Below are 12452 nucleotides of genomic sequence, written 5' to 3'. Positions count from 1 at the left end.
GCAGTGAGACCATGAAGAACAGACGGAATGTGGCAAGAGATAAAGCAGGGAGACCCGTTCGTTATAAAGAAACTGGGAAAATCCAGGGAGACGGGCTGCACTCACACAAGCAGATGACTTGTGGATGCAACTTGGTCATTTGCTGACGGACTGGATGTGCACTGTGGGAGAACTGAAAGAGCCAAAGATGACTCCAAGCTTAAAGAACTGGGCCGCTGAGTAGCTAGTGGTGCCACCTACCGAAATGGTAGCATCAAAAGGAAACATCGCTCTGGTCAGGAGTGGAGGAAGCAGAATACAGAAGCTTTGTTTATATTTTGCCCAATGAACAGCACGTATCAGAAGAACAGAAGATGAGATTTTGGAAAGCATTGGCCTCGGTGGAAACCACCCCTTTCCTGAGTGTATACGGTCCTTTCCCCTCTTGCAAAAGCCTCCTCCTTGGTTAGCCAATCCCAGGGCCTCTGCTTGGAGGAAGCGCCCACCCATTCCCATTAAGTCCACTGTGGCCCAGCAACTTTCTGGAGGGTTTGCAGGGCTTTGCACAACTTTGTGGAAATAGGCCACCTCATCTTTCTCCCTCAGAGTGGCTGATGAGTTTGAATCTCTAACTTGCGGTTAGCTTCCTGCTCCACAGCATCACCAGGCCTCCTTCGGAGAAGGGAAGAAGGTTAGGGCCAGACTTCACTGGGGAGCTAATTTCTCAAGCTGATCCCCAATTTGCCTTCCATTCTGCACCTCAAGTAAAGTTTCTTCCCCCTCCTCTTTAGCCTGGGCTGGCCTGTGACCAGCTGTGACATGGAATCTGATAGGCCACACCTCAGCTTTGTTTCTCCTGAACTGGTCGGGCGAGAGTGTATTAGTTCTGTACCGTGGCTGTAACAAAGTGACTTCAGCACTCAGAAGCCCAAGACTTGGAGAACTGGCAACTTTCACTTCCTGCTTCTTGGAACCTAGACACCAAGCTGGGAGAAGCTCGAACTACTGGAAAAAGACACGTGAAGGAGAACCAAGGCAATTCTGTTGAGTTCCCAGCCAACTGCTTCCACCGGTTCCTCAGTCCATACCACATGGAGCGATGTTGCCAGAGCGGCTTTGGGCTTAATCAAACCCCAGAATCACAGCATGGAACAATCAACTCATCTTGACCCATTATGTTTTGGGGTGGTTATTATGCATCGATAGATCATTAGAACACCCACTTTACAGCTTTCATATTTCTTCAATTCTAGGAAACTTGTTAATATAGTAAAAAACCTACATTAAATAAAACTAAAGTTTCTAAAATGGAGGCGCATTTTTCACTTCCATTTTAGAAACTTTAGTTTTATTTAATGTATGCCTTAGAATGAAGAATCCTTAGTTTTATTTAATGTATGCCTTAAAATAAAGATGATAGCCCCCAATCACACATATATATACCCCCAGTCCTGTGTCCTCTAGAGTCCCCCAGTTACATGCACCTAACAAAAGGAATTTTGCAGATAACTCAGATTGCATCTGGCTTATCACCTGGTTTGTCCCAAAATTTATTGCTTCTTCGAAGTAGGCAGACATGCCACTGTCTCTCTCTCTCTCTCTCTCTCTCTCTCTCTCTCTCTCTCTCTCCATATTTCAATAACACTCATTTTTGATGAAGTAATACAAGACACAGAAGCAGTCCTAGAACTCAATTTTATGGAAGTCAGTTGAGACCAGAGTTTGGATTGAACCACCCAAACCTGCCTAATTAATGACACACATTATTGCCCCTTTCCCCCTAACTGAATGCAGCCTCCAAACCTTGACGTGTTTTCCCAACGATAAAAGGCAATAAATGAATTAGTGTCCTGAGGGAGCGTGGAGGGAATAAAGGGAAAGCCACGAAAGATAGATGATGTCTCAACTAATTTTATGATTTATCGATCTCCACTCTGCTCATTTGGCAATGTGGGAAAGCTCATTTTTCGGCCAGCCCCACAGCGGTGTCACCCCTGCTAATAGATATGATTGCCATCCCCAAAACTGTGTTTGTGAAAATAACCAGTGCGGTTCCTCTCTGCTGCTGACCTCAGCAGTTATATTTTACTTTATGTGCTGGATCTGCCAAGAGCCAAAATTGATGTCCTTATCCTGAGACTCTGTTGGACAGTCACAAGCATTTTTCTCATTTTTCTTCCAAACAAGTTCATCTTTAAGCAAGTACAGATTCATGGTTTAAATTACTGAGTTGACACATCATCTGTTTTCAGTATGTGTATTCTTACTAGGAGGATCATCGGCATGGTGGAAGAGCAACAAAGTAGGGGGGAAAGTTTTGCCCGTAAGCATCTGGGGCCCATATGCCAGTGTGAGTTTGAAGATATAGTTACTAGGGTTTAGCATAAATGATTTGGAGTGAATTGGATAGATAGTTCAACCAGGACCAGGAGTGAATTAATTGAGTGCAGGTATTTTGCTAAATTACTTGGGGATATTCAATCCTTCAAGTCCTGGTGGTACAAAACTTAATTGTTCTTCAGATGGCTAACCAAAAGATTAGCAGTTCAAACTCATCCAGAGGCTCCTGGAGAGAAATGATCTGGACATCTGCTTCCATAAAGATTATTGGTGGTGGTGGAGCCCATGAGTCTGCTCTAACTCACAGCGACAATCTATACAACGGAACGAAAACAGCCTAGAAAACCCTATGGGGAAGTTCTACTGCTCCATCGAGTCACTGTGAGTTGGCATCGATACAATGGCACACAACAATACTCGATGCTAAGTGCCAGGGATAGAGAGCAAACAAGATCAACAATGGTTTTCCATTCCTCACCGAAACTGTATCCTAATGAGACAATATTGAAAGTTCAAAATAGGCCGATGAAGTAAAACAGGAACTATCTAGTCCCTAGGTATCTTACAGTGTGGTATATTCTGCTCTCGCCACTCTGAAGTTCAACTGCATCTGGGCGGATGTAGGCGGGGCTGAGCTTTAGGCCATCAATTCAGATCAGGTCTGTTTCGTGAATCTCTTATTCCTCTGGGACCTACAGATTATCCAGGAAATGCTGTTGTCTTGGCCATGACAGACAACCCACTCAGCCACATTTCAAACCGCTGCTCTCGCCACGTCCACTCGTTTCCTATTGGCCCAAACAAATCAGGCAGTCGATCCCAAAATTAATAAGGTTAGGAAATCGGCTCCAACTACAATTCGAGGGTAGAAGGCGGGCAGTAATCCAAGCGATGATACAGAATGATGCGCCCAACAAATTGACGTGTGAAGGATCAAAGGTCGTGGAGAGTGATGAGTAAGGGGCAGAATTTACTCTGACTACATCAGAGAGGTATCCTGGGGGCCACGGAACGGAGAGGCACTATCTGATGCCCCATCTTGCTGCTATTTCAACACCAAATTGTAGGCAGGCAAAAGTGGAAGCAGGGAGCCCCACTGGGATAATGGCGCTGCCTTCCAGGGGAGAGAAGTTAGATGGCATGGATTTGGGGGAATCAGCGGAGCTAGAGAAAAGTGGCTAGTTAAAAAAATGAAGGCAAGGCATCAGAGTTCCCAATGGGATCATAGCCCATCCCTTTCCTTAAAGAGCTCACACTGCCAGGGGACATAACCAAAGACTAAAAGCCCACTGCCTTTGAGTCTATTCCAACTCATAGCAACCCTATAGGACACCCAGAGCGCTTCCTGAAGGTTACTGAGACTATAAATATGTACAGGGCCAAACAGCCTTGTCTTTCTCCTGCCAAGCAGTTGGTGGGTTTGAACCGCTGACCTTTCAGTTAGCAGACCAACACATAACGCACAGCACTACCAGGGACTCCTGAGATCACATAAGTATATCTATAAACAGCCATAATGTAGCAAAATGTCTGTGTATGTTGTGTTCTAGTAAAGTCACAAAGTAGTACATAAACACAAATAAAGCCATCTGGGGACATCTGGAAAACTTCACAAAGGAGGTGATATTTAAGCTGGGTTTCAAATGTGTCATCTTAAATGGCACCATCCTGAAGTGTAAATGCCCCATCAATCAGAGAGACCGGGCATCGCAAAACCACACTTGTGACCGGTACACAGGAAGGCACAGTATTTGGGCAGATGGAGGAGAGCGCCTCATGCAGACAAATATTAGCGGTACTTGTATGCTTTGGTCCCCTGGTCTGAGAGTTGGTGTCCGCGTGATGAGGCCATGGAGGGCTAGGCACACATTCAAGGAGCTCCGGATCAGTCTACCGCATGCTATTCAAGGAGTTCTGCAATTGAGTATGCCCACTGTCAAGTCCTTGATTGATCGCCACCGTTCTGCGAGAGAACTACAGAGAAGACCGTCGGATGAAGGGAAAAGCCTAGGAATCGAAAGACTTGACTCCACAGACCACCTTCCCCCAACTAGCTCAATGATGTCCTGTTCCGCAGTGCTCATCCACGCACAATGGAACATAGGCACTGTGCAGCATGAGCAGATACATGCACCAAGATAGATAGCTCGCCACAGACTCGCAACTATTTGTTAAATAATTACAGGAATGTTTATCATGATATCATGTATTACTGAAGAAACATCAAAATTTTCCAAAGGCCCTTCATAGTGCAATAGCTAAACATACTATACTTTGGAATAGTGTATAACCATGAAAAATAGTCTCATTATATATATATATATTATATAATATATATATATAAAGTAAAAATTTTAGAAAAATTAAAAGGAGTTCCTAGACCTAGGGAGCTCAGGGTCATGCTCAACATCAAGTTCACCTGGCATAACACAGTCCACAAAGACAATGTTCTATATACTTTTGGTGAGAAGTGACTGGGACCTTAAAGCTCATGAGTGGCTATCTAAGATGCAACTATTTGCCTCTCCCTGTCTGGAAAAATAAGAGTTATGCAAATTTATGACACATGGAAACAACTGGTTCCATGGACTAGTGGGCCATCTGACCATCATTCTCCATGACCCTGAGAACAGAAGAACTCGATGGGGCCCTTCTACCATTGTCAACAGCTCAAAAAGGGGTCTCATTAGAAGATCCTGAATGAAGTCAGAGAAAAAAAGTAGGTCAAACCTCAAAATCATAAAAGAGACCAGGTAGAGACTGGCAGAACCCCCAAGACTCTCTGGCCTTTGCTCACCCTTGAGATCTGGAACTGAATTCAACCTAGCACTCTGTTTCTCTACAAACAATACACAGGTCTATAAGGAGAACAGTTACAATAGACTCATCAACCACTTGCCATCAGGATGGCAGCATTTTCCCAAGGCGAGGTTCAGAGGACTAGGAGAGGGGGAGGAATGGACCGAGCAAACAGACGGGGAGGACTTGGGAGGAGTGCTGGTATATGGTGGGCATTGGAATCAATGATGTGAAACAACATATGTATCAATTGATGACCAGAACACTAAAGATCTGCTCGGCAAGCTTCCACCCAATTCACAATAAAAATGTTTTTAAATAAAATTAAATATTTAAAATATATTTCTTAATGTGGAAAATAAAGAGAATGACAAGAAAATAAAACTCACCTCTCAGAGATAGCCTGTTTTAATCGTGTAATGAATGTTCTTCCATCCTGTGTGGAAGCTTTTGAATGTAGTCGTGTGTGTGTGTGTGTGTGTGTGCTTAATTAACTGTTGAAATCATATTGAACATGGGGATTTGAATCCTGGGGTTTTTCCCCCTTCACATAATTTGGAAATATTTTCCTCTTTTTTTACAAAGAGGCTTAATGATGTGCGAACCTAGTAATGATTTGTGCAAGTAAAAATTAGAAATATAAAATTATAGAGGCAACATTATTTCAATTACAGAAATTGTACATTTAGATATATGTGCACACTTTACATGTCTATGTGAATGATGCAATGAAATATATCCAATATTAACAAAGGTTGGTTGTCTTGGAGATTTGGGATTATGCTTGAATATCAGTTCACTTTATTATACAATAAGCATGTATCACTATTGCAGTAGGAGGGAAGTGGCAGTACTGTAACATTAATTTAAAGAGGGCCAGTGGAGTTGAGGAGGAAATGAGGATGTGATAGGTCACTAACGCCCACATTTTTTATTCAGTGGCTTCACAAAATCAGAGGGCACATTTGAAGTTCCAGGGTCACTCCAACTTACACCACCCTCCTCAGGCCAGGTCTTTGGGTCATAAGATAAATTGGAGAGCAGAGGTCTAGACTGGAAGTCCATGGGACTCACAGGGTTCATCCTACTAGCTCAGGGTTCCGGGGATCGGGTGTCAGTTCCAGAGAAGTCTGTCAACGTTGGGTAAAAAGAGAACTACTCTGAAAGATCCCAGACATTGAGAAGCCAAAGGGCCAAAATAAGCAGTAGCCATCAGCACTCATCCAGGAGAAGGACGCTCCCAAACTCTCTGCATGACAGCATCTGAAGACGGTCTGAAGGATGTGTCTGAACACTTCCTCCCCCCTTCCCTCCCTGACCAAGATGGCAGAAAGCATCTTGGTGTTTTCAAGTTTCCGAGACAGCCAGAACAAAGTACCAACATCTGGGTAACTCATGTTGGTGGTGGTGGTGGTGGTGGTCCCAGGAGTGAGTTTTGACTGCTGTGCAGTAAGCATGAATCAGCATTGTTCTACAGTAAGCATGCCCATGCCTGAAGGATATGCAACAGTACTTGCTGTTCTTGTTTCGAAGGAGCATACTGGCTGTACTTGTTACCATAGAGCCTTGTCTGTTCTTCCGGCATCAAACCACGCTCAAGGTCATCACACTCTACATAGACTGCCTGAGACCGTAAATCTTTACAGGAGCACACAGCCTGCTCGTTCTCTCTTGAAATGGCTGATGGTGTGAGCTTCCAGCCCAACGCCTCACCCACAGCACCTCCAGGATGCTGCTAGACTTAAGATTCTTCACCGACACCATACTTCAAAGGCCCTGGTGCTTCTTCGGTCTTTCTGGCCCCTTGTCCAGCTTGCTCACGCATTGAGGTGATTGAAAATACTAAATTTGAGGTCCTCAAGGTGACATCTTTGCTTTTTAAGACGTCAAGCAGATTTTTGCAGCAAATATGCCCAATGCAGTATGCAGTTTGATCTTTCTGATTGCTGTTCCCACGTGTGCTAATTGTGGGCTCAGTAAGATAAAATATTGACATCTCCCTTCAATATTTTCTTTGCATGTTATGATGTTGCTTACTGGTCCAGTTGTAAAGATTCTGGTTTCCTCACTGAAGGGTGTAGTCTTTGATCTTCATCAGTAAATGCTGCAAATCCTCCTCGCTTTTAATGAGTGATAATGTGTCATCTACTGATCTTAGATTGTCAATGAGCCTTTTCTCCAATCCCTATATTATATTCTTCTTTCCGTCATCTTGCTTCTTGGTTTATTTGCTCAGCATACAGATTGAATGGGTGTGGTGAAAGGATACAATCTTGATGTACACTTTTCTGCATTTTAAACCATGCTGTATCCTCCTACTGAGCTCTGATAGTGTAGTAGATTCCGAATGGGTTGCTAACCACAAGGTCAACAGTTCAAATCCACCAGCCATTCTGGAAGGAGAAAGATGAGGCTTTCTGCTCCTGAAAGATTTACAGGCTCAGAACCCCAAAGGAACAGTTCTCTGTCCTATAGGGTCACTATGAGTTGGAATTGAGCCAATGGCAGTGGGTTTAACCCTTGTTTTAAGTGTCTCCTTGTTCTATTTGGGGAGCCCTGGTGGCACAGTGGTTATGCATTGGGCAGTGATCTGAAAGGTCCAGAGTTCAAAACCACCAGCCACTCTTCAGGAGAAAGTCAGGGCTTTGTACTTCCATAAGCAGTTAGTCTCAGAAACTCACAGGGGCAGTTCTACCCTGTCCTACAGGGTCACTATGAATCAGTATCGACGGGCAGTGAGTTTGGAGTTATTTGTTCCATTTGAACACTCCCTTTCGGTCTATGTGGGTTTCACATGAGCATAATTAAGTGTTCTAGAATTCCCAGTCTTTAAAATGTGATCTATACAGTTGAATACCTTTACATTGTCAACAGGATAAAAGTAAATATCTTCCTGGTAATATCTGATTTCAGCCAAGATTCATCTGAGATCAACCATAATAACACACATCTACCTCCTCTTTTGAGTTTCTGACGGTCCATTGATGTAACCATTTTAAAATTAGACTTAGCAAAATTTTACTTATGTGGTACATTCATGACCTTCTTTGATATTTTCGGCATTCTGTTGGGTTACTTTTCTTTAGAATGGACACAAATAGGTAGTTCTCCCAGTCGGTTGGCCATTTGTCTTCCAAATTTCTTGGCATAGATGGGTTAGCACCTCCAGTGCCGCATCAGTTGGTGGAAACATTTCTATTGGCATCCCATCTATTCCTGGAGCCTTGTTTCTTGCCCACGTTCCCTGCATCTCTTCTCCCTTCAGTGCCATTGGTTCTTGATCACACGCTACCTGCTGAAATGTTTGTATGTTGGCCAGTCTTTTTGGTGCAGAGACTCGGTTATTTCCATCTTCTCTGGGTGCTTTCTCCTTTGCTCGATATTGATCCTTTAGAGTGTTTCATTGTTGAGACCTGGGGCTTGAATTCTTTTCTTCGGTTCTTTCAGCTTGAGCAATGGTGAGCAGGCGCTTCCCTTTGGATTTTCTCATGTCAAGCCTTTGCACATTTTATTCTCAAGCTACCTGGAAATCTTCTCGTCAGTTCTTTTACTTCGTCATTTCTTCCGTTTACTTTAACGTTCAAGAGTGAGTTTTGGGGTGTCCTCTGACATCCACTTGGGTCTTTTCTTTCTTTCCAGCCTTTGATGTCATTCCACAACTCATCTGGTTTTCAGTCACTAGGGCTCAATGTGTCAAACCTATTCTTGAAATTTCTAACTTAGGGTGGGATATAATCAATAGTGTATGTTGGCCCCTATGGATGTCTTAAATTTTTCTTCAACTTCAACTTGCAAATGAGCGATTTTCATTTCAGCAGGTGGCCCCTGGGTCTTGTTCTGAAATGTTGATGTTGCGCTTACCCATTATCTCTTCACTCACGTGTGATTCCTGTGTATTTCTTCGATGAAGCCCATGTGGATAGCCACTGTGTGTGCTCCTGAAAAGGTGTATTTTCAATGAATACGTCATTTGTCTTGTGAAACTCTACATGTGCTCGCTGGAATCATGTAGATCACCAAGGTCACATTTTCTAACTACTGAACCTTCCTTGTTTTCAACTTTTGCATTCCAATCAAGAGTAGTTATCAATGCATCCTGATCATACTTTTGATAAATTTCAGACTATAGAAGTTGGCTTTAAAATCTTCAGTTTCCTTATCTGAGACCCTCACTTGGCTTCTTGTTGGTGTTAGCTGCCGTTAAACCAGATCCCAAGTTATAGCAAGCGCTGCTCAGTCCTGCAGCTCTCTAATAATCAGCTGCAGATTGGACCTCTGTGATCCAGAAGGTTTTGACTGGCTATGTTTTGGAAATTGGTTACCGGCCCCTTCTTTCTAGTCTTTCTTCAAGTGAAAGTTCCATTGGAACCTCTTCAGCATCATAGCCCCAGGCAAACCTCCACTAGCAGCTAGATGACATCTATGCATAAGGGACATTGGCCACAAACGCAGGTCTTGTGCATAGAAGGTGAGAATTCAGCCACCGGATTATCACTGTGCTCCTCAAGTCTTGTTCATCACTTCAACCTCGGCCCCTCCCTTCACATGGTCCTTCTGGCTGTTTCTTAGTATCTCTTCTCCATCAGTCTCCATAGCCCTCAGACCAAAAGAACGAAGTCCTTCTAGTTACTCCTACAAACTGCTCTGAAAAGATCACCCTAAGTTTCTCCTAGAGTGGGAGAGGAATGTGCAATAAAATGAAAAATCATAAAAATAAATAGACCAGTCTTAATGATAAGGCAGAGACTGATGGAACCTCCAAGACTCTGACGGTAGTCACCTTGTAGGTGGAGAACTGAATTCACTCCCATGACTCAATTGGCAGCCAACAGACAGATCTCGAAGGGAAACAATCACAGTAGTAAGGTGTAAGGTGTACACACCTTAGAGTAATCAACCATTTGAGATCCACTGGGGACTATGTGCCTGAGGACAATCTTCAGAGGGCTGGAAAGGGAAAATGTAAACTGGAAACACCGAAAGGCAATGGAATGAGTGCTGTACTATTGAGACGGTTGAGCTCAATGGTATAGGGCAAAATGTGCATGACCTGTTGGATGAAAAATGGATGGTCTGCTCAGTAGATCATCACCCAGTTCACAATTAGCTTTTATAAAGTGGAATTCTTTTTCAAAGGGGGATTTAAAGATAATGGAATTTTCCAACGAGTTTCTTGAAGTCTCCTGGTACATAAAGTTCTTGAATTATTCCTGGCACATGGTCCTTGCTGGAAGTCACATTATTACCAGTTCCAGTGGGGATGGAGTGGGTTCAAAGCTTTCACCTGGAGAGTGCTGACACTAGATGGGTCAAAATGGTTAGGCTCTGGGCTGCTAACCAAAAGGCTAGTGGTCCCCGCCGACCCAGATGTAGCTCAGAAGATAAACCTGATGATCTATTTGACAATCATCAGCCATTGAAACCTCATGGAGCACGGTTCTACCCTGACACACACAGAGTCGCCATGAGTAGGAATCAACTGGAAGGAACTGGCCACTGGGAGTCCACATGAGCCCTTCTCCATACATATCAGCACTATCATGCAGGCATTTGATAAACAGACCCAGCACCCAGTGGTGGGATTCAGCCGATTCACGATGGTTCAACAGAACCGATACCTAATCTTTTATTGAGTTTGTGCTGATTCAGCAGAACCGATGCCTAATTTTTGTGGAGTTTAATGAAACTGTTGTTAACAATGGTACTTGTAATCACAAATTTACATCGCTCACTCTTTTTAAATGTTCATCAGTGCAAAGGCGTATTCTAAGCACCCGTAGTCATGCCCATTCCCTCCATAGACAGAACTATGCTTGTGATATTTATTTATTCATTTGGTAAGACTTGTTATACTTCTGATGAAATGCAACATTTTTATTCCCTGGCGTATGTCACTTCAGTAAACACACATAGAACATAAGGAGGAAAGCGCCAAACAACCAGGGGTGACATGCTGCCATTCGCCTCAACTTTGTGCCAGGGTCCAAATTCCCAAGAGATACTGTAAGTGAATCATGCAATTCCTTAAAGTGTTCAAAGAGCTAAAAACACTGTCAGAGCAATTGCTGTCAGCTCAGCAGAAACATAAAGAGATTTAGCGATTAACTCAAACACAGGACTGTTGTGTAACTGGTCTACCTCTTAAAACAGGGGTTCTCAACCTGTGGGCCGTGACCCCTTTGGGGGTCAAATGACCCTTTCACAGGGGTCGCCTGGTTCATAACAATTCATAGCAAAATGACAGTGATGAAGTAGCAACGAAAATAATTTTATGGTTGGGAGTCACCACAACCTGAGGAACTGTGTAACGTGGAGAACCAAGGCTCTCCATGAATGGGACCCACTCCTACAGTGAAAAGATGGTTACGGACGAATCAGTCACACAGCCCGTGGTGCTGGGATGAAAGTGAAGAATATTGTGAGCAAGGATGCCAATCAAGAAGCAATATGGAAACATGTTAAATAATGGTTATATCGTTTGGGGCAGATATTATTTAATATTTTAATACCATTTAATATCTTATTTTATTAATTATCATTTAATACTTTTCACTAATATTTTAACACTCTTTATGATAACATAATCCAGTTTTGTATCTCTATTTTACTCTTATTTAAGTATTAACTTTTGAAATAAACTTCCTTTTGGTATATCATTTTTTTTTAAACTTAAAATAGTCATTAGGGCAGCAACCCAGATGTTAAGTTAATTGAATTCCAGCCCTCCTTCCTCACCCCCGTCTCAGCCTCTGCCTCCTCAGTCCAGAATGGCCAGTTTTCTCCAATCTGCTTGGACGAGGAGTAGGTGGGGGTCTCCTGGGAGCTAACAGCCTCATCATGGTCCCAAAAGAGGGGACTTCTGAAGCCATGCGGAAATGTCCTCCTGCATCCCCAGCCCCTGGGCCAGGTGACATACTGCCTGGCTAACTTGGAGGCCAGCAGAAACTCACGCTGGAGGCTATATGCCGAGCTTATTACATCCCTTTCCCCATGAAAGAGCCCTACGGTCCAGCCCAGCAAGCTCCTCTCAATGACCAGCTAATGGGGTTATGAGAGTCCACGCCCAGAAGGCAGACTTTAATAACAGGATGCCCGGGAAAGGAAGGTCGCAGCAGGGAAAGAGGCAGAGGGGAAATGAACGTTGGAATCGGCAGCTGAGTGACACCTTCTATATGTAGTTGATTCATGTTGGAGCAAACCTGGGAGGGACCAGCTGATTCTGGCAGTTAAGTTATTGCTCTGCCAGCTTAATATTTTGCCATCTGCCAGCTGAAGGCTCTACTGCCTGCTGGGTCCTATAAAGACTTTTATTTATTATATTACACATGGCAACA

This window comes from Tenrec ecaudatus, chromosome 12, assembly GCF_050624435.1.
Source record: "Tenrec ecaudatus isolate mTenEca1 chromosome 12, mTenEca1.hap1, whole genome shotgun sequence".
NCBI lineage: Eukaryota > Metazoa > Chordata > Mammalia > Afrosoricida > Tenrecidae > Tenrec > Tenrec ecaudatus.
Note: the sequence above shows the minus strand (reverse complement) of the source record.